This window comes from Podarcis filfolensis (genome assembly GCF_964270895.1).
Source record: "Podarcis filfolensis genome assembly, chromosome: 2".
Taxonomy (NCBI): domain Eukaryota; kingdom Metazoa; phylum Chordata; class Lepidosauria; order Squamata; family Lacertidae; genus Podarcis; species Podarcis filfolensis.
Genome location: NC_139605.1, coordinates 94427693 through 94450367, shown reverse-complemented (window position 1 = coordinate 94450367; position 22675 = coordinate 94427693). Strand labels below are relative to the sequence as shown.

General features: G+C 45.0%; 1 protein-coding gene and 1 long non-coding RNA gene across 3 annotated transcripts in view; one reads left to right on the top strand and one right to left on the bottom strand.

Annotated features, from left to right (window-relative positions):
* The window catches only part of LOC310755764, a 355649-nt gene that overhangs the window by 265745 nt on the left and 67229 nt on the right, over positions 1–22675 (bottom strand). The gene's annotated exons all lie outside the window — the stretch shown is intronic.
* Positions 14996–22675, top strand: part of RBFOX3 (RNA binding fox-1 homolog 3) — a 222332-nt gene continuing 214652 nt past the window's right edge. For both annotated transcript variants that reach the window (XM_083598872.1, XM_083598869.1), the window contains exon 1: positions 14996–15113. The gene's annotated coding sequence lies outside the window, so the exon portion shown is untranslated. The remainder of the gene's footprint in view (positions 15114–22675) is intronic.

Here is a 22675-nt window from a genome sequence, read left to right as displayed (position 1 = left end):
TTAGAGTAAACCAGCCTCTGTGAAGAGAGTGGAGTTGGTTGGTTGTGTGTGTGTGTGATGGACACCAAAATACTTCGTTGTATGGCAGTGTTTTATGTGGTTGCATTAGGTTGCTTCTGAAGCACAGCCTGGTTCTGTGGATGCTGCTGAAATCTATGAGTAGCAGCCACGTGCCTGTTGCTCGGCAGGCTGCAGCTGAGGCAACTCAAGTTGCTTGTTTTGAACAGGGGATGAGAGGCCCTTGACGCCCTCTCTAAAAACCAGCCACACAGTTACTTTTCCAGTACTTGCCAGGAGTTCTAGGTAGGCAGCACAGTGTCAGCTATGTCACAAGCATCCTTGGGCGGAGTGTGCATGTGTGTCTGGTTGAGTGCAAATGTGAGCATAAGAGAGACTCTCAGCCACCTTCCCAAAGGAAAGCCATGACCAAGCTTGCCTTGGCATGCTTGTGATCCAGGGAGGTGTCAGACGTAGCCTGATTATCTTGGAGAGAGATGATGTGAGAGAGACTCCGCTGCCAAAATGAGCATGACTGAGCTGCATCCATTCAGCACGCCAGGGGGACCTTCATTTCAGCCACAACCATTGTCCACAATATGGTGTGAACACCAAACATTTGAAGGGCAAAGCGGATTTGGGACATCTTAATGCCTAACCCTCACCTCTCAGATTTGATGGGCACCATTGCTATTGTAAGTATCAGCAGGTGCAGTGGTATATTGGGGGGGGCAGCAAATTAAAAATGATCCTTAACAAGATTGAGGACCTACAGAACTGCACCAGCAGTGGATGCCCATTTTAAGGATTTTGCACTGGTGTGCAATGCCTAAATGCTTGGGGACTGGCTACCTAAGAGAATTCTGCCTACTGCATTATACAACAGCTCTGGGAGGCTCTGCTGGCTGTGCTGCGTTTTACTGAGGTTCGGTTGCTGGTTATGTGGGGGAGAACTCCAGCTTTGGAATTCCCTCACTTCTGAGATAGCAATTGCTGCCAACTCTGCTGCTGAATTTCTAGCACCAGTTAATGACCTGGTTATTTGCCCAGGCTTTCTTTAGAGCTTAATGTCAGACTGAAAGGTTGCCTACTTTTACTTTATTGTGATTTATCTGGTTTGCTTTAAGTCGTCGTCTATATGTATAAGAGGTATATATTAACTATATTTTACTTGCAACCCACACTGGAATGACCTTCTGTAGTGAAAAGCAGGCTAAAATGTTTTCAATAATAATAAAAAAAATACTCCAGATAAAAGATATATTTTATCAATACATGTCAAAGTATCCATGTAAATTATGAACTTACTATATGCACTTAATGTACTAATTACTGAAAGGGTCAAAGAGATGAATCTTTGCCAGATAGATGAAAGCAGCCTTACAACCTAAACAAAAACAGCATGCAAAAGGGAATGGGGAAAGAAGCTGACAATTTGAAGAGTCAAATATTCAAAGTGCATAACTACTGGAGGTATAAGGGAGCAAGAGTTTTTTCTTTCCATTGGGGCATTTCTTTTTGACGTGGGGCACAACTCCTAGCAGCTACTGGTACTGTGTCCAGTGACTGGGTCAGGGTGCCCTTCCCCAAATCACACATGTCCTTCAGCAGTGGTTCTCAACCTGTGGGTCTCCAGATGTTGTTGGACTACAACTCCCATCATCCCTAGCTAGCAAGGCCAGAGCTCATGGATGATGGGAGTTGTAGTCCAACAACATCTGGGGACCCACAGCTTGAGAACCACTGCCCTACAGGCTCTTCATTGTCTTGCAAGTTTATTCGCACACGTACACCCCAAATACCACTTTGCGACAGGGGCATTAAATGTATGCACTGGGGGAGTCACTTTTGACAAGCAGTGAGTGACTGCTTATATTAAGTTATGAGAGAAGATCTTTATACCCTGGCAGTGTCTGTTTGCTGTTCCTCAGAACATGGGCAGCACGAATGGCATGTGCTATTATGCACTGGATGGGGACATTGTGGTGAGGTTGGTAGAGGAAGACTAAGCAGAACTTCCTCCTCCTCCTCCTCCTCCTCCTCCTCCTCCTCCCCCTCCTGTGGTTCTGTTATAGCATTAAACAGCCTGCATTTGAACAAAGTTGGGGGGAGGCGGCTTTCCTTACTGAACTAATTTTGTCTTCCGAAATGACAGGGACATGACATCAGCATCCAACTTTGCCAAGTGCACAATTAGGCAGTAATTTGTTTTCCCTTAACCCCCTGCTGCTCTCCTTTTCCCTTACCTAGAATTCTGCTCATATGCCGATTAGTAGCTTATCTCTGAGGGTAATTGGCTCCTTGCTTATCCAAATGGCACCCCACGGACACAGACACAAAATATGCTTGTGGGTACCTCAAAATTATAGTGGTGCAGGGCATGGAGATGGCCAGAACTCCGATGTAAACAAAGTGTTGTGGTCGTCTTGCCACATACTGTATTTACTCAAATCTAAAGCATAGCTTTTTTGGCCAAATCACATTGCAAAAATTAAGGTGCGCATTAGATTAAATGCCACATTGACATTCATAAGCAAATACTTTTTTTTTTGGTTTCAAGGTTCTGAAAATTGAGGTGCACATTAGATTCAATGGCGCATTATACTCGAGTAAATATGATAGTATACATGTTCTCTATTCGTCATCCAAGTCCTGTTGCCTAAGATTATGTTTCATCAAGCAGATATTGCTCTTGGTTAGGCCTGGATGATATATCGATATATCACCCAGGTAAGGTATGAGGAGCAGACCGCGATGTTGGCTTCAGTCAGTGGTATATCACTGGTGAAACCGCCACTGCTCCTGAGTTCCTCTGCTAGCAGCTAGAATTCCTAGAATTCCTTCCTCCAGCGAGCGTTGCAAGCAGAGGGACTCAAGAGCGGTGCCGTTTTCACCATATACCGGTGAGTGAAACCGCCATCACACTCTGCCCTTCTATGATGCAAAGGGAGAAACAAGCTGTATTGGTGAGGCGCAAAGCAGCTCCGGCGCTCCTGGGCTCGTGCACAAGCAGCAGAGCACTGGGGCTGACTCAGCTGGGGAATGGCAACCTTCCCCCTCCTAGCTGAGCTGCACAAACAAGCTGCGTTGTCCCAGCTGGGTGAAACAGCTTCAGTTCCCAAGGTGAGAGCTGGGGCAGTTTCACCCAGTGCCTCGCAGGTAGAGGAGTGCAGCTTGCTTTTTCAACATCTGGTATATCGCCAAACCGCGATGTTGGGATGGGGATACACCGCAATGTTGAAAAGCTGATTTCACCCAGCCCTACCCTTGGGACAAAAGTTGGAAATGGTTTCTGATTTCCTTTGGAATGGGAGATTTCATAGAGTGCGGCTTCACTGCAACTTTTGCTAAGAATTAGAACTTCCTCTGTTTCCTTGGGGATGGGTGGAGAACTAGAGACCATAGTTCCTTCTAAAGTTGCTTTCCACTTCTCCATACCATCCAGATGCGCTCAGAAATGGTGCTGAAAGCCTGGAGGCAAGTTGAGGAAAGAGGGCAGTACCCAGCCAGGAGTGGGGAGGTGGCTGCCAAAGAGAGGGAGGCACCAACTTGCATCAAACATTAGGGAGGTCAACCCCTCTAAATATTTTATGGGGTGTGTGTGAAAGGACCAGGGCCCCATAGAGAAGAGGGCTCCTCCACTCCAGAGGCTCCCCAAACTGAAAGCTCTTCAGCAGCCTTGCCGCAGTGGCATCAGATTCTTAAATCCCTCTTCTCTGCTGCTAACTCCTCTGTTAACTCTTATCTTTCTCACCCTGCGGCAAAAGCTAGTGAGTGTGCCATGAGGATAACTCCAGTCAGAAAAGCAAGCTGGGGAGATCAAGCTGGGCTGGTGGAGAATACATGGTATACTTTGCAAAGTTTGCTTGGCCTTTCCTTATGGCAGGGAGGTTGTAGCACTTGCCTCGCCCTCTCTTAGGTATCATTTGCAAGGCACCAGGTGTCTAGAGTGTACAAGTTCCTCTTTCTGAATGGCATGTGCCAGATGAGCTTTCGGGAATGACGCAGTGCTCCCCTAATCTCCTGGTCTCTCCTGTGTTCCTGCCAGGAGTGATAAACCCCCTTGACTTCTCTATTGACTTAGACACAAAAGTACTGAGAGAGCTCACCTAAGGCCTTCCTACAGTTCCTTTCCTGTTTGTGCACAGTAGGGAAGGTGCATGTGTGTGTGCTTGGAGGATGGTTTTTGTAGCAGCAGCATACGCCTGCTTTATGCAAATCCTTTGCTCTTGGAGGCATCTTCCTCCCACAGCCCGCAGGGTGCTCCCCTGCCATCAGCAGCCTGCACATGAATGTGCAAGAGAGCTCTGCAAAAATAAACGATGGTATAGTATCCCATTTTTATTTTATTGCTTGCAGTTTTGTGGCAGCAGTAGGGGGGAAGCAGCAGTCTCTGGAATATTTCCTGTGTGTAACAGGCTTTGACTGCATTGGGGTATGTTTACTAATCAGCCAGCTTTGTCCCAAGAGCAGTGCAGACATATGGTATGTATTGCGGAAGCCTGGTTCACACTCTAGGTCATGGGTAGGCAAACTAAGGCCCGGGGGCCAGATCTGGCCCAATCGCCTTCTAAATCTGGCCCGCGGATGGTCTGGGAATTAGCGTGTATTTACATGAGTAGAATTTGTCCTTTCTTTAAAATGCTGTGAGGCCTGCCTGGTGTTTTTACATGAGTAGAATGTGTGCTTTTATTCAAAATGCATCTGCGGGTTATTTGTGGGGCATAGGAATTCGTTCATTTTTTCTTCTTCACAATGTAGTCCGGCCTCCCACAAGGTCTGAGGGACAGTGGACCGGCCCCCACCTGAAAAAGTTTGCTGACCCCTGCTCTAGGTCTTCCCTCACCATTAAGAGGGCTAAAGCAAGGTCACTAATGACACACTTCCTGGCCCCCCAGGTGCTCTGGTTTTTGGTGGGCACCGTGGCTGGAAACAAAGCAGTTCAAGAAACATAGGACTGCTGCTGAAAAAGGCAGAACCCTCCTGTCAGTGCTGCCCCACCCCACCCCACACCCCACCATATTGTATAGTATAACAGCCAATCTCCTGATGTCTCTGCAATGTGTGTTTCACCACCAGCCACACTCAAAGATGTGGAGAAGGTACAGGCCCCTCCCCACTCACATGCCATCAGCATGTGTGCAACCGCTGACACGTGTGCCATTTTGGGCACCGGAAGGGGGCGGAATGGACCAGAAGGGACTTACATGTGTCCCAGAACAGAATCCCTACTTAACCAGGGATTCCCTTGTACATGTATGTCATAATGGCCTCAGGATATGAAGCATGTTTCAGTAGATCAGTCCCCCCGCCCCAACATGGGTCTCCAGCTGTTTTTGGACTACAGTTCCCGTCATCCCTGATCACTGGTCTTGCTAGCTAGGGATGGTGGGAGTTGTAGTCCAAAAACAGCTGGAAAACCAAGTTTGGGAAACCCTGCAGTAGATGATACGGAATTGGGAGCAACCTAAAAAAAGGAACTTTGCTTAGGGCATGCAGAACCACATTTCTTTTGGTAATTCTGCCCCGTGTCATTATGATCTGTAGTGCACATTTGCTTGCTTTGTTGATGTTATATACTTTTTTCCTAACTTTGTTACTGTAAAATGAAGGTCTTGACGATGCCCCTAAGTGCATTACTGCTGGTGCTCAGTGACTGGATTTTGATAGGCTTGCTCCTTTCTTGATTATTGTAGGGAGCCTTAGACATGGGGTAGGGGTTTCTTTAGTTACATTTCTAGCCCACCTCATCCTAAAAGCTCATGGTGAAGGTGTGGGGAACCTTTCGCCCTCCAGCTGTTGCTGAACCATAAATACCATCAGCCTCAGCAAGCATGGCCAATTGTACTTCTGCAACATCTGGGAGGCCAAAGGTTCCACACACCTGTCATAGAAGAGTTTGGATTTGATATCCCGCCTTTCATTCCCTTTAAGGAGTCTCAAAGCGGCTAACATTCTCCTTTCCCTTCCTCCCCCACAACAAACACTCTGTGAGGTGAGTGGGGCTGAGAGCTGCATGTGGAGCAGCAGCTGCATGTGGAGGAGCGGAGACGCGAACCTGGTTCCCCAGATTACGTGACTACCGCTCTTAACCACTACACCACACTGGCTCTTAGAGGGTAATAGCACTGAAACTATCCTTTAAAAGAATTAAAGCTTTATGTTTGCCAAGTTTCTTCTCCTATTACGACTGCTATTACTGCTACTACCTGGAAAAAGACTGGACAATGCACATCTCCCCCCCTCCACCCATTTTATCCTCACAACAACCCTGTGAGAAGGGCTAGGCTGAGATAAACTGACCCAAAGTCACTTTGTGAGCAGGGATCTTAACCTGGGTCTCCCCAGTCTTAATCTGACACTAACCATTATATCGCACAGACTCAGCAGTCCTTTCAGGAAGATTATTCATGCAATTCTGGAGAATGTTGATGATCTCTCCCATTTCTTGTTTAAATGTTCCTTTGCCATCCTTTAAATTTCAGTTGCACTGGTGCACCCGCTGACAGGAATCCTCTTTTCATCCTTTGGTATGCTTATATGAACCTGGGATTTCCCAGGTTACCCATTGCTCTCTCAGCCTAACTGCTGTTCCTGGACATTAGAACTTCGAAGTACAAGCCAATTACTTCCCCTTTCTGCTTAACCTAATAATCTGCAAGTAAATCTTAAATGTTTCTGAAGTGTTGGTATGCTCATGTTGTGCATGTGGAGCTGGCCATGAATTGCCCTTGGAAGGTTGTTCACATGAAAAGCGCTCTTCAGGCCCTTTGTGGTGGGCTGTTATTTTCTAACTTTTGATGTGTTAAAACATGAAAGCAACCCCCCCTCCCAAATCGGGAAACTGTCTCAGTTCCAAGCTCCTTGTTCTTATCTGCCTGCCTTTGATTTTAAATGTATTGCTGTCCGATAAAGTTTTCCATAAAGGAAGAATTCTTGCTACTCAGTTGGTGCTTTTTGCTGGCTAAATATCCATTTCTGTAATCTCTGACAGGGGTCAGAGTTGGGGATTCTTCTCAAACTTCAGGAACCAATTAAGTCTGGCTATGGATCATCTGCAATTAGTGCACGGTATAAATCCCTCCCTTTTAATTCTCTCATAGGCAAGTAACTAACTAGAAATTGAAATTTCCCCTTGATTCCTTTACTGGATTGAAAGCTCATGCCATGTTTTTTTTGTATCATAACCAATAAATCTATATGTCTCATCTAAATTAATCTCCGTTTTGATCTTGGTGGATTAACAGGACAAATTGCTCTAAGTTTTGGCATATTTTGGCTGCTCTACTGGGAAGGTGCTTCTATGAGTCTAGAAAGAAGAGAGAATTAAGATTCAAGGTCTAAGTATTTCATATTAAATATCTATTCCTGATTGGCATCTTCATGAGTTGTTCTGAAGTGCGATCAGCAATAGGTTGATCTGGAGTGATGTCACTAAATGTTTACAAACATCCTGACCATTCAGGGGACAAATACAGTGGAACCTCGAGTTGTGGACGTAATCCATCCCGGAGGCATGCCTGCAACTCGAAGCATTCGCATCCAGAAGTGCCACATCTGCGCACGCTTGCTGCGCAATTTAGCACTTCTGCGCATGCGCAAGTTGTGAACCCGGAAGTAACCTGTTCTGGTACTTCTGGGTTGCCGTGGGACACAACTTGAAAAAACGTACCTGAAGCGGACGCAACATGAGCTATGACTGTATGTTAACAACAGAATGTTCATCATTCAGTTATCGTGAGTGAAAGGAAAGCTGTTTGTATGGAAATAGGTGGTAGAGGAGAGGTCTGAGAAGAGATGGGCTAATGAAGGATGTGCAAAGAGCCCACACAGAGAGGTTACATCCACACCATGAATTTAAAGCATTATGATACCACTATAAACAGCCATGGGCTCTCCCAAAGAATCCTGGGAGCTGTGATTTCTTAAAGGTGCTGAGAGTTGTTAGGAAGTCCCTATTCCCCTCACGGAGCCGCTTGTGAAGAGGGATAGGTTGTTAAAGCACTCTAGGAATTATAGCTCTGTGAGGGGAACTGGGGGTTTCATAACAACTCCCAGCACCTTTAACAAACTACAGCTCCCAGAATTCTTTCACGGAAGTCATGGCTGTTTAAAGTGGTCTCATAGCACTTTAAATGTATGGTGTGCATAATCATAAGGGGCAGGAAGTTGGAGTAAGGGCCATCTGTATGCTGGGCAGACAGGAGGACTTGTCAAAATCTGAGGGGGGAGGAGGAGCTAAGGGAAGCAGGGAATAGTAGGCAGTAAGCTGGGACCTTACAAAACAATGAATGGTAAAGACGAGTTTGGTAAAGGGAAGGACAAGAAGAGAGCTCGGCGGGGTCAAAACCTCACATATGGCCCTAGGAATAGAAAGGCTGTGAGCTGTTGACAGGAAGGTAGTTGACAGGCAAGATTGCTTTGGAAGCTCTGTTGTCAGTCCAAATTAATGTAGGTTCCTCTCTTTCTTACATAGCAGGGAGCAGTCACCTAGGTGCAGCTTTTGCCATCATTACAGCACTGTGGTGGTGGTGGTGGGGAGTCACACCTTGCTGAGCTTCTCCTTTTCTTTGCAAAGCTTACAGAGGTTCTCTCCTTCCAAGGTCTGGACCTGGAAATCCTGAAAGACCCTAGATAGTGGGGGTGGGGTGGAGGGTGGTTGAACTTCGCAAACTGATTTCACCCAATTCTGTGTTAAGAGGGATGAGGTAAATCGAAGACCAGGGAGCACCAGGCAGTCCTCCACAGTGGGTTTGAGAGATTAGCACCCAGCTTCAATTTCTGTATTTCCCTCTGTGATGGTAGCATCTCCTTATAATTGTAAAGGCACAGCTACTGTCCTCAGTGCTGTTGGGGAGATGTTGATTCAGCCTTTCCTTTCACCACTTCCTTCCTGGCTCGCAAGAAGGATCACAAGGGCAGTCTTACGTCTCAAGCTAAAACACTGAAATACCATATTTTTTGCTCTATAAGACTCACTTTTTCCCTCCTAAAAAGTAAGGGGAAATGTGTGTGCGTCTTATGGTGCGAATGTAGGCTGCACAGCTATCCCAGAAGCCAGAACAGCAAGAGGGATTGCTGCTTTCACTGCGCAGCGATCCCTCTTACTGTTCTGCCTTCTGAGATTCAGAATATTTTTTTTCTTGTTTTCCTCCTCCAAAAACTAGGTGCGCCTTGTGGTCTGGTGCGTCTTATAGAGCGAAAAATACGGTAACTTATCAGAATTAGAACTGCCCCCATAGCAAAAATAATACGTAATAAAAAAAAATTCAAAACAAAAACACTATGTTGTTACCTTTGTTTTTGTTTTTGTTTATTTCATTTTTATTTTTTAAGGTTTCGTATTCAGGCTATTGGCTACATTAAGAACAAAGTACTACAAAAATGTCCACCGTTAAACCAAGCAATTAGTACCCAGAATTATATTCGTTCATTTACAATGGACAACAAAATACCATATGTACAGTGGTACCTCTGGTTACATACGCTTCAGGTTACATACGCTTCAGGTTACAGACTCCGCTAAACCAGAAATAGTGCTTCAGGTTAAGAACTTTGCTTCAGGATGAGAACAGAAATTGTGCTCCGGCGGCGCGGCAACAGCAGGAGGCCCCATTAGCTAAAGTGGGGCTTCAGATTAAGAACAGTGTCAGGTTAAGTACGGACCTCCGGAACGAATTAAGTACGTAACCCGAGGTACCACTGTATTCAGTTATCAAAGATACTTCTCTTGTAGATTTTATCTTCTGTTGGTGCTTAACGGCACAAGACATGTTAAAGTCAACTTAAAAAGAAAGAAAGAAAGACTCTTCCAAGAGCGGTGAGATAATAGTATTTTTTAATTGTTACGCATAACAGCGCTACCAAGTTTTCTGTATGTTGCAGACTCATTTTAATTAAAGACCGTGCTTCACTTTCAATCATCTTATTTGATTTTTGTCAAGTTTTTACTTAATGTTTCTACTAGATGGCAGTGACCTAAGACTACTGCTTATATTGTCAAGTGTAAGCGTTGGATGGTTCTGAGTCTTCCCCAGGGACCTTTTGTATAAGGGCAAGGAAAAAAATCTGCAGAGGTTGTGTCTGGGATGAATACTACAAGGGGAAGTGGTTGCAAAATGTAGAACAAGTAATGTAAGGTTAACCTTATGATAAAACTGAAGGCTGAATGAAACAGAATGCTTATTCTGGAGTGCTCTGCGGTATCGTGTCTCAAACAGGACTGTAAGTTTCCACATCACTTCACAAACACTGCACTGGAACACACCCCATTTATTTGTTGAAAAGCATTAATATGTCACTTAATGTTTCAAAAAATATCTAAGCGGTGATATTTGCATGCACTAGAATGTTACATCTTTCACCCTAGACTCAAAAAACTACTTGGGCTACAACAAAATCTGCCTCACTTCTCTGGGAGACCAGCAGTGAGTATGCTCTTTTTGCAAATCTGTCCCTGCATGGTCCAAGCTTGAATCTAAACTCATTATCAGCATGCTCCATGTTTGCTGATTCTGGAGAATTTAGTTAGCCAAATACTATTACCACCTCCCCTGCCCCCCCCCAAAAAAACTCCACTGGAGGGAAGAACAGGCACACAGAGAGAGGTTGAGGGAGGGAGAGAGTGTGTATTTTGCAAAAGGATTTAGAATTGGGCTGTGACAGATTGCCTTTAAAGGTGACTGATAGAAAGAGCTGGCTGAGAAGCCAGGAAGCCTTTTGGCAATGAGCTGACTCATGCTAAGCTGCTACCCAGCTGTGCATATCAATAGAGTCTAATGAATGGGTATAATTAGGTGGAAAGGGAATTCCAGCCATTTGGGGGGTAGGTGGGGGGGGCTGTTTGCAGTAAGTAAAAGATTCACCCTCCCATTTCTTCTACAGCAGTCTCTCCACCTCACTAATTCATCTGCGTTAATAGAATGTTGGTTGTTAAATATATTAATGTCTGTCCTTTTAGCTTATATGTATGAATGTGCTCTTAAATTTCAATGCAAATATTTAAAATGCCTGATTTTGTTTCGTTGGGTTTGCTTTCAACCTAGGTCAGGAGTAGGGGGACTGCATCTGCTAGATTTGTAGATGTTGGGAAAGGTGTAACTAATGGCAAGAGCAGATGCCTGTTGTCTGCCTCCCAGAGCACAAAAAACATACACAGCAAGGTCTCTCATGGGCATAGGTGAGGGAAATTGTGGCGGTGTGGCTAAGGCTGCTTGGGTGGATCTGTTCCTTTCAGTGCCTTGATTGATAGCAGAGTGAGCAGAAAGTAAGGAGGGGGAAAGCCCCATCACGATAGGGGACAAGCTGTTAAACTATATCCTCTCAATTCAGGGATGCAAAGCAGCCTCTGGCAGCTGAGATCGATCCAGCATGACATGGGAGCCTTTTGGAGAGTTTCTGTCCCTAGGAAAGGTTATTTTTGTTGTTGTTGTTGTTATCTCTGCCGTTCTTTCTGGATGTGTATAAAACACTGGTCCTTTGCAGAATCAGGAAGTGAGCCCAAATTCATCTCCCCCTGATTCTGCAGAGGACCAGTGTGTTATCATTTTAGGGGTCCAACAGGAGGCTATTTTCAGGCCTAGTTGCTACACAGGGTGGAGGGTCAAGGAGAAGAGTGGAGGCTGCAGGCCAGATGGTTCTATGGGTCCATCTGGCTTGTGGGAAGGTGGCTCCCCACCCCTAATTTTGGTCCAGATAAACAGAACATTGCTGGAAGTTGATATATATATATGTGCATTTTTGTTAAAATATTCCATGCTTAGCTAAAATAAGCTGGATTGAAAACGTGATTGCCTCCAAGTTATAAGTTCTTAACATCTTTCAGACTTGCTGTTCACCTAGTGACATAATGGCTGAAGTGGAATGTTTAACCATGGTCTTTGGGTTCTTAATTAGGGGGTTGATGAGTTCAAAGGAAGACGGTGTTTCCCCACTTTGTTCAAGCATGATGGCCATTGTCCATTCAACGTCTCCAGATGAACCAGTGGCAAGCAAGCATAAATGTGTAGAACACATTTGCTTGTGCTGGGCTGCTGAGATTTGGCTTCCTCCATGCAAGCTGGCAAATAAAGCATGGCGACTTTCTTTTCCCTTAACACTGGGGCCTGGGCTGGTGTTTTCAGCATGGACCATTAGCTTTGTACTCAGAGCCTGATGGACAAGGATAAGGGCCACTCCTCCCAGGTTCAGAATAAACAGGTTCCAGTTCTGTGATCTCAGCTGGTGGGCAAGTCCTTGGATCGAAAGCACAAAAATTGCTGGAGTGGTAAATAACATTGAGGACAGGGCAAGATATACACAGAGCAATTTGGATCGCTTGGTCAGCTGGGCCCTGTGCCAACAACATCTGTTTTAATGCAGCCAAATGCAAGGTCATATCTCTAGGAATAAGAGTATCAGCCAGAGCTATAGAACAGGCAGCTGTATCCTGGAAAGCAGGGCTGACAGTCCTCATGGTATGTAATTTAACTGGTTGTGTGTGCCTAGAGGGTGCTGCAGCAATGGGGGTTAGTGTGATCCATTTTGATCTAAAGCTGCAGATGGGGATGGGGTAGTGTGGGGAAGAGTAAACCTATTGCTACATGCTATCTGAGTCTTGGTGTCTGGATGGTTGTTTTTTTTAATGTGCTCCTCTTTTCAGAGTCACTGTTGGAACGATTTGAGGACATGGGGTGGGTTGGCTTTAATAAAGAGTCTTCAGAGAAATGAAGTGAAAATATCACTTGATAATATAATAAGCACTTTCACGGTAGGGGAAAAAATACTTTGTGCTCACAGGCGAAGTCCAATAGCTGTAAAAGAGCAATCTTGAATGCCAGTGGTGGCAGAGGTTTGAAACAGAACATTTCACCAGACTGGTATCAATCTTTCATTCCCTGCCTGCTTATCCAAGGGCTTTTAAAAGATGCAATACAATTGCTGACTAAAAAAAATAAAAATGCTTCTCTGCAGGGATTAACTTGCAAGCCTATGTGAAATACTGTCATACATGGCTAATTGTATGGTTATTGTCTTTTTGTTCTAGCACACATACCTTCAGTATATGAACAGGGGGAAGTTGCAGCTAATCTCATTCTCAACACAGCTACATGCACTGGGAAAAATTATATATGCACATATTGTACCTGTGTGTGTTTGCATGCTAGAGTCATGTGTGCTGATACACATGTAAGCGTCATTCAAATCACTATACAAAGGTGTCTTCTTCGTCAAAATTTTACTGTGTCTAATCTGAGGCTCTGACAATGACATCTAATGGAAGTCAAGGGCTGAAAGCTAAAAGTGGAAGTATATTTAATAATAGGAAGTAGATCACATATCTGTAACAATGTGTGCGACTAACTATCCACCGGGTGATTTAGTCTATGTTTACCTCTTTTCTGAGAATACTACAACCAGAAAAAATGATGGTTTCTAAGTGTTCAGATCAAGTATAAATAAAAATTGTGGTTTCCCACAGACAGCTTTATTTGAAATTTAAATGCAACTGCTCATTTGCAAGAGAACTCTGAAAATGTCCCAGGTCATGAAGTACCAAATAAGTTAAGTCTCACACTGAATCTAACAGAACTGGGGCTTCAAGGATACACTAGGAAGGCTTCAAAGAATACTCTCAATGGATAAAGATATTGATTGTACTACAAAAAGAATCAATAACGATGGATAAACATCTTGGATTATGTATGCATTTTGGTTGTGGGTGTGTTGTTGGTTTTTTTGCTGAAATATACTAGGGGATTTGTAATTAGGAAAAGTTTTATTTTATGCACGTTCTCAAGCAAATGTGCAAATAAGTTTATTTGAGCCTTCATGTGCTCTCAAAGGTTCAACCCAAATCTAACACTCCCTAGCTAATCAATGCATGTTAATGGTAAACTTTCACGGGGTAGGGGTGATGTGTGACTTTTTGATCTCTTGTTGAATTCTGAATCTGTCCTATCCTCATCAGACAGGCATATTTGCTGTTTTGTTTTAGATGCTTGCTAAAACCTTTCTTTCAGCTAACATGCCCAGATATGTATTAGGTTACATACTTGTTTCTAAAGTTCTGCTGATGTTACCTATATTTTATAATTTTATTTTGCCTATTTTTTTAAAAAAATGTTTTGATTTTTAACAGGGTTTTAAAAATAAACATTTCACGCTATGTTGTGTAAACTGCTGAGAGATTTCCCTTTTTTTATTTAAGTGATCTAGACATTTCGTTATTTTGTTTTTAAAAAGTGTAAACGCAGCAAGGAATTTTGCAGTAGTAGTGTTGAAGCCTCTGAGGGAGATTGCCCTAACATTGCAGGCATATGAGGCTGGCCATACAGTCTTAATACCTACTGTTGGCTGAGATGCTCAGAATTTACAGAGAAGCAGGGCAGGCAGCATTGTCGAGATTAATCAAGAGTAGGAAATATAGTATGTGCCTTTTGGAATGAGGCAGCACTGGCCATAGGGACCACCAATAGGTCACGGAAGTGAGATATGGATGTAGGATTGGACTTGGGAGAGGATGTGGACCAGTGAACCTCAGCTGATAATGACAATAGGAGGGAAGGGAAATTGCCAGAACCTGAGCAAATAGCCGGTAGACCCAGTAAAATCAGATGTGGATCTAGATGGGTGGGACTTCCTGGCCATAGCAATTCTTTTGGATTGAGTGGTTGGGTGGTGTAGAGAGCCAAGTGGCTAGAGAATGGGAGATTGGCAGAGAAGTACAGTATCATAACATGAAAAAATGAAAGAATGTGTGGGTCACTAAAGAGTGGCTTTGAGGTTTTTTTTGGGGGGGGGAGTGTTTTTGTTTTTTTTTAATTGCTGGGCATTTCACTTGGTAGGGCTCAGCCCTGGCTGCCCTAATGGCTCCTGTGACCCTAAGCAGTTGCACTTTCTCTGTCACCAAGTGGGAAATGTGCCATTTAGAAACCATTGTCCTGTTCTTTCCTCTGTGTTCCTTAACATGCGTGTGGAAACAAGGTCTCCATTTTATTTCTTCTTCTTCTTCCTCCAGGCCAAGGAGCTAGAGCTGGCACAAGGACCCCGATGGCTTTCCTTTCCAGCACAGAGTGCATGTATCTGCACTAGATTGTGACATCTACTAGAAGCAACACAACCCTTTGGTGTTCCAGGTAAGAGTCCTTGGTCTAATAGAAAGACTATTGGAAATGGCTGCATCTACAGTATGAGGCATTTATTCTGCTGAGGCGTGAAATAGTGGACCATGGAAATACACAGAGGAAAATAGCACCCCAAACCCATCTGGTGGATTTGCAGCAAGGACCCAGTGATAAAAACAAGGCATAGAGGGCCAGAAAAATCCATTTTGACAACATATAATGCCTAAACTACATAATACACCCTAGCTGAAACTGTTGATGCCCTCCAATGTGGATGGTGCAGTTCACAATACTGGGATTAATGAGGCTGTATATTTTAATTTGACAGCCTTCCACTGAATGTAATGTGCACATGTTAAACTGTTAAACAGTGCATTATTATCTGTACCTGTTGCTTTATAAGGCATTATCCATGTGATATTATCTTTTCGTTTTTCTATCTAATTCTTCTTCCATGATTGTTTCCCTCCCCAACTGGTAAACTCGCTACCCAATTCATTCTGCCTACTGTCCTCTAAGTGTAATAATTCAGTAATGGATGCTTCAGTGTGAACTGTGGGGGGGGGGTGTGTGTCCGTATTTGAAGCTCTTTAGAAATTCTTATGCATTTCCTAAACAGTTCAAGAACAGAAGTTTGAGGAAGTCAAGAATGAGCAGGTACAGCAGGGACCCTGTGTTGTTTATCCCTAACAAGCCATGATTTGCAAGTCAACATGAATCCATGATTAGGTGTTAGCTGACTGGTCATGTCTTGCTAGGGAGCGACAAACCAAGGTCCCTGGTTCAGATGTAACAGGAAACCAAGGCTTCCTGGTTTGTTTATCCTGCTTGTGCCAGGGGAGGAGTGAAATGAAGTGACTGGGCACTGGGCACTAGCATGCTGCTCATTCCTGATAATCCACAATAAACCAGATAGTCTGGTTGATTGTTAGATGTGATTACATTCCTCTGTGTTGGTTAGTCACTAGTTGGGAGTGGGTGGGTGGGGGCGGGGGGTGCCTTTCTTTTGCAGCTTCTCTTCAATCACTGCCTTTCCATTCTGTGTTGAAGCAGATGAAGAAATTGTGGGCTTGTTATTGCTGTGATGCAGAAAGATACAGTCATGTCCATCTGTTCTTCTCTCTGATTGGTAGCCCTGGACTAAGACCAGCAAATCAAACATTTATATCAGGCTGGGAAACCTGCAGCCCTCTAGATTGTTGGACATCAACCCTATCAGCCACAGCCAGCACGAGCAGGGATAATGTGAGTTGTGTAGCAGCCTCTGGAAACCCACATATTCCCAATCCCTGGCTGATTCTTTCATAAGTCTTGACCATGTAAAATACTTGTCTTCTTTTGAGCTGCTGCTGCTGCTCCTCACCAAGAAGCATTTGTCTCCATTTTTACATTGTGATTTTAATGGAAGAGGGAAATGCAGCTGAACAGTATTAAGTAATTCATATGCTGATTCTTGGTCTTGCTTCACGCTATCAAAATTGCACACCCAGAAACTTGTAAAAGTTTTTGGACGAGTAAACTGCTAGATCTCCCTTGGCTGGAGTGCTAGGTACACCCACACACCTAACATCTGCGCCAAAATATGCTTATTGTGTTATTGTGACACTCTCTACTGTCTACCAGTTCCTAAAGTGTGTTTCCATCACCCAAAAGCATTAATTTGATAGGGAATTATTATCTCAGTTTTTCATTTACTTGAGTTGGTCTAAGTTTTATTTAAAATGAGTGCTGATGGCATCAGCCTAAGATGCATATTGCAAGGGTAGGGCTGGATAATACAGCTTTGGGTGGAGGAAATTAATGAGATTGAGATCATTTTGCTGTGCCCAGAATGGAGTGGGCCTAGGGCGTTCATTCCTAAACGATGTGCTGAGAGAGGATGGTTAATGTGCTGCAAGAGGAATTCAAAGGCTCCTGTGAAACTGCCTCCTCTGTGTGTGGGTTCTCGCTTTCCAACCAGCCTCTGCTGAGGGAGGGGGCAATTCTCCCACAACTCTGTGTTAGGTGTGGTTGGATCATTAATGAGCATGGTTACTTGCCCCCAGATAAGGCCGTCCTGTGAAATCTTACTCTCAGTGAAAGCAACTGTTTTGGCTTGTAAGCATGGCATGTACCTCCAGTTCTAGTAACATAGAAATCTGCCTTATCCCAGACAAGTGAGGCTGTTTGTCCATCTCTGTAGAACCTCTACCTGATCCTCTTACATGAAGATTGGAGGGCCTGAACCTGGGACTTGCAGTGACAAATCATGTACGCTATGTTACTCAACTCTGTTTTAATTAAATGGGAGTTTTAAAGTTGTAATCTATACCTCCCCCCACAAACACAAAAGAAGGGGTTCATGGTGTGGTGGGGCCAGTGCCACATCTACAGCCCTGCCACTCACAGCAGCTTCAGAGTCAATGGATCCTGGACCAGCTCAGCCACTTCCCATCTCTGGAGCATCCCTTTTCGGGGCCTGCCATCAGCAAGTCCACCCATGCCTCACTTCTTGGGTGGCAGCTCATGGGAGGTCGGCTTAGCTGGGAGAGCTGGGTAGAGGAAAACCTGTGCCCATTATTCCACCACCACTCCAGCCAGGAGCAATTTGGATTCCAAATCAGAAATTGGAAAGCACTGGAATAAGAAGTTTGGTATTTAAAAAGAATGTACGCAGGGTCACTTTGTTTTCTTTTATATGTGATGAAAGCTTCTGTGGTTTATTGTAGGATAGATTAATGAAATAAATAACAAAGAATAAAGGACCAGTAGCAGAACTCTTGTCATGTCTACTCAGAAGTAAGCAGATTTAGGACTGCAACCCAATGCTGCATAGCTAAGGCAGTGAAACTGCAGGTAGTTGATCTGCAATGTCCAGAGTCTTGCTGGGATTGAGCCAGCAGGGGAGAAATAATGATGAAAGATTGATCTTGGGGTCCTCCATCTATTTCTGGGTATTACTCTTCTTCTTCTTCCACTTCTTCTTCCCATTGGGAATAAGGGGACTGTGGCTATCAGGGGACTGGAATGGCTTTAGATCCTTAAGATTCTAGTCATTCCCAGTTCTCTCCCAGCATGCTCTCCAAACCACCCCAAATATACCCGTTTACCAATGTCCGCGTTCTGAAGTAGGTTGCGCCAGGGCCCTGGAGGCTTTGGCTGGAATGAGAGGGAGTTTGCTGACATCAGAGTTCTGTCCCTGGCAGAAGGGCAAATCCAATATATCCTATAGCCTCTGCAATACCCTCCCAAAAGCTGTTAAGATTGTACCCTAAGTTATTTATTTTAGATTGAGTCTCCCATTTTAAATTTAATTTCTTTCTTGAACTATCATGCAAGCTAATGTTACTGAATTAAAAACAAAAAACACATTGGTTTTCAACTAGCTAGATCCTTTATATAACCTAGAAGCCTAAACCTTTGGCATTCCACAAAACGAGAGACAGTTTCCAGTTTGCCTTTCTTTGTACACGTTCAAGGACACTAAGCAAGATGAAGGTTGAGGCTGCACTCCTGTGCACATGAATTTGGAATTGAATTTTGTTGAACCAAGTGGGGCTTACTTCTGTGTAAGCATGCATATAGGATCAGGCTGTAAGTGGCCAGACCTTTCTGTAAGCAAAGGCTAGTTGTTACTGGGCAAAACAGTGTTTCTCAATGAGATCGAAAGTAAATGTTCAGGCTGTTTGGTTAGCAGAGTCCTAAGTAATCATAACTTGAAAACTGGATACACTGCAGAGTTTGAATAGAGGAGATTAGATGTAAGGTGTAAAATAGGAATATGAGCTCACTAATATGGACTCTGTAGATGACTCCAGTGATATGCAAGATGGCATCTCCTGGATCTGACCTCTGTGATGACTTGCTAGTCGCTGGGACCAGTAGAAAGCCCACAACCATAAATACAGTACATTACTTACCGGGGCAAATTGAATACACACCCACCCACCCAATTATGCACATTCTACTTTTGTTCAACCACACATATATGTGGTGCTGGGAAATAAATAAGTAGAATCATACTAGGAAATGACAGGAGAGAGCTAGAGAGTCCTCATCTTCTTGGAAGGGAGACCCTTCTTGGAACCTGAAAAGGATGTCAGTAAGGGTAGAGGAAGCCCCAAAGAGACCAGAGGTTTCAGCAGGGCTTTGTTTAGGCTGCTCAGCCTCCCTGCCTAACAGCTGATGCTCAGGGCAGTGCAGCTGCAGCCACTGACATGTCTTTCAGCCTCCAGCCAGCCCCAGAGCTTCAACTCTAGATACTTTGGTCTGGATTGGAGAGAGAGAAGAGCGAGCGAGCGAGCTGGGGAAAATAGGCATTTGGAGTTTTTTTAGAGGGTGCTCCCCACTTTATGCGATTTGACTTATGCAAAGGGGGGTCCAGAACTTAACCCTTGCATAAATGTGGGGGTGCCTGTACAGTTTATTAGGCCGAGGCGGTGGTAGACAGTAATGACCAAGGATGATTGGGAAAATAAAAAGGATAAAGGTAAAGGTAAAGGTACCCCTGCCCGTACGGGCCAGTTGTGTCCAACTCTGGGGTTGCGTGCTCATCTCGCTTAAGAGGCCGGGAGCCAGCGCTGTCCGCAGACACTTCCGGGTCACGTGGCCAGCGTGATGAAGCTGCTCTGGCGAGCCAGCACCAGTGCAGCACACGGAAACGCCGTTTACCTTCCCGCTATAAAGCGGTACCTATTTATCTACTTGCACTTAGGGGTGCTTTCGAACTGCTAGGTGAGCAGGAGCTGGGACCAAACAATGGGAGCTCACCCCGCTGCGGGGATTCAAACCACCGACCATACGATCGGCAAGTCCTAGGCACTGAGGTTTTACCCACAGCGCCACCCGCGTCTATAAAGAGACATATTTATCAATCTTGTATTTTTGATTTGACACTTTTTGGGTGGGAATGAAAGGGGTGGGTGCTATAGAACAGGCATAGGCAAACTCGGCCCTCCAGATGTTTTGGGACCTACAATTCCCATCATTCCTGACCACTGTAGGGGTCATGGGAGTTGTAGCCCCAAAACATCTGGAGGGCCGAGTTTGTCTATGCCTGCTATAGAGAGAGACACTGGAATCCTCAACTAGAGGCACTCTGGTTTCTGAAGCTGTAACAAACAGCTTTCCTCAGTCTTTTTCCTGACAGCCATGAAGGCTAGAAACATACTTTCATTAAGCAAACAAAAAAGAAAAAGGAACTGTGACTCTGTATTGTGAAGCATGTATGTACAGAATACAAAGAGCCCTGCTCTGAGAGGTGCATGTTGGACCATGCTGTGCTACTTGCATCTCCGCTCCTTCACAGCTTTCTACCTTTGGGGCAGCAGCAAGAGGTTACTGATTATGTTTGCCTTTGCGAAGTAGGACCAAACCTGTAGCCCGGAGCTGCATCCTGAGAGTTAAAAAGGCTTTGGCTGCTGGATATGGCACTTCCCCTCCATCTCTCTCTCCCCCTCCACCCCAACCAAACAGCGGCTGCTTTCTGCCTTATTCTTTTGTTGCTCCCAAGTGCACGCTCTGAAATGGTAAAATACGGAACGTGGTTCCTTCCCCGCACCCCGCCTCTGTTTTCCCTGAGAACCTTCATTTCTCCACTGGGGGCAGAGGTCGTCCTGAGAGAAGGATTAAAGAGAAGCCTTGTCTTTCTGAAGAGGCGGCACAGCCGTATTTCCCCAGCTGCATTAATCAGTCTCAAGGAAGCCAGGCTCGCTATATCACCTTGAAGGTTCTTCAGACTGCTTTGAAAAACTTTGGGTGGATTATAGTGCTTCTTCCGCAAGGGGTGGTTTTGAAGGGACCAATCGTGCTTGTTTCTGGCAGGCAGAGTGTGGGCAGACATTATGCAATCTTCCCACACATTGTTCCCTGGGTTTTTCCATATTCAGTTCTTTCTCCATCTACAGATCGCTCTCACCTGGCTTGCTGTGTCACTTTCTGTTCTGGATGAGTCGCCTAATGACCGGATTTGTCTCTTTCCCTTCATTCTTCACCTGCCATTTCGCCTTTTGGTTATTTATGTGAAGCCTGCTTCCTCTTCTGTTTATTTGTAGCTGCCGCTTGCTGTTCAGCTGAATATAGCATTTTGTTGGGCTGTTTTTAATTTTTACTCAGTAGGAAACAAAAGTTTCCTCTTCCCCTCGTGATGTGTGTGGTCCTGGGTCTTTAGGTGCATCTGTTATATACTGGGTTAGTGGCCCATTGCAACCTTGGAACATTTTGAACTCCTGAAAAGTGTTGGGATTCAGGGGAAAGGTTCAGGCTGAGGATGCAACCATGACTGCTACTTTGCGGCTGTGGATTTGGAGTGGGTGGTGGTGCAGGGATCATTTTCTGGATAATGGAGTGCTGGGGTCAGTCAATTTCCGATCTCTCTGTCTTGATGGGAGAATAAGAACTGCAGACAGAAATGACTTTCTAGGATTCCCGGCAGCGCTCATCAGTTTGGTCATTGAATGCTTCGTGGAGAACTGTTGAGCGAGGCCTGGCAGAACAGCATGCCAGTTAACTCTGCCCAACAGGGTGTTTTTGTGATCTAAGCTAAGTCGGTAAAGCTTGTAAAGGAAGGGAAAAGCCAGGAGAGACTGCTTTTGCTCTTCTTGCACAACTGCCTTGCAAAGTAGGCCAGTTGCATCCCAAACTATCTGGGAGCCAGTGCCATCCCTCCCATTAACTCCCTACAGCCCCACAACAGGACAGAAGTGTGGGACTGTTCAAGGCAAACTCTTACTAAACTGGGACTTGGAGGTGGCATTAAGTTCACGTGGCTGTCACCAGGCTGAAGGAAAATGGCTCTTGTCCACCAAGATCCCACTCAGTTTACAAGAGGAGGAGAGCCAGCACCCAGCTCTCTGTGTTACCCAACTCTATACTTTTCTCTTTCAACTCCAGTCTTATAGTTCTGTAGCATGAATCAAGTGGATTAGGCTTGTGGGTTCTGTTTCACCAACCCTGTGAGTTGGCAGCAATGCACACAGGACACATGTTGTTAAATTGGGCAATGGTGTGGCTAGCCGCTCGGGTGCCCAGGGGAGGGGTGAGCCGCCCATTAGGTGGGGCCTGCTGCCACTTCCCCCTCCCCCTCAACTGTAAGGCAGGTGAGGGAGAGGTGGTGGACGGACACAAGCCCCATGCTGCCTTTTTGGGCAGTGTGGAGCCTGCAGGCACCTGAGCCTCCGTGTCACTCCCAGGAGAGATGTGTGGCTTGGGCGCACTGCAGGCCCCACAGTAAGTGTCGCCTGCTGCAGTGTGGTGTGGTGCCAAGTGACACCCCCCCCCAGCTACGCCTCTGAAATTGTTTAACATTTATGTGGAATACAGAAGTCCAGAATATTGAAAAGCAAAGGAGCTCTTTAGCTCAGATCTACTAGTTACATACGAACAGGCTTCTGGTCTCTTCTTGCGTAATACAGTATAGATGGTCAGTTGCAGGGTTTTCTGATGGTCGGAACGTGAGGGATAAATGACCATTTCCCCAGTCCTCTTTAAGGGATTTTTTTACCCACATGGCATTTTCCTGGCAGTTGGCACCTTCTGGCCAATTATATCTCAGGTAGAGTTTATCAGGTAGTCTGTAAACACCTTTACTTCGCAAT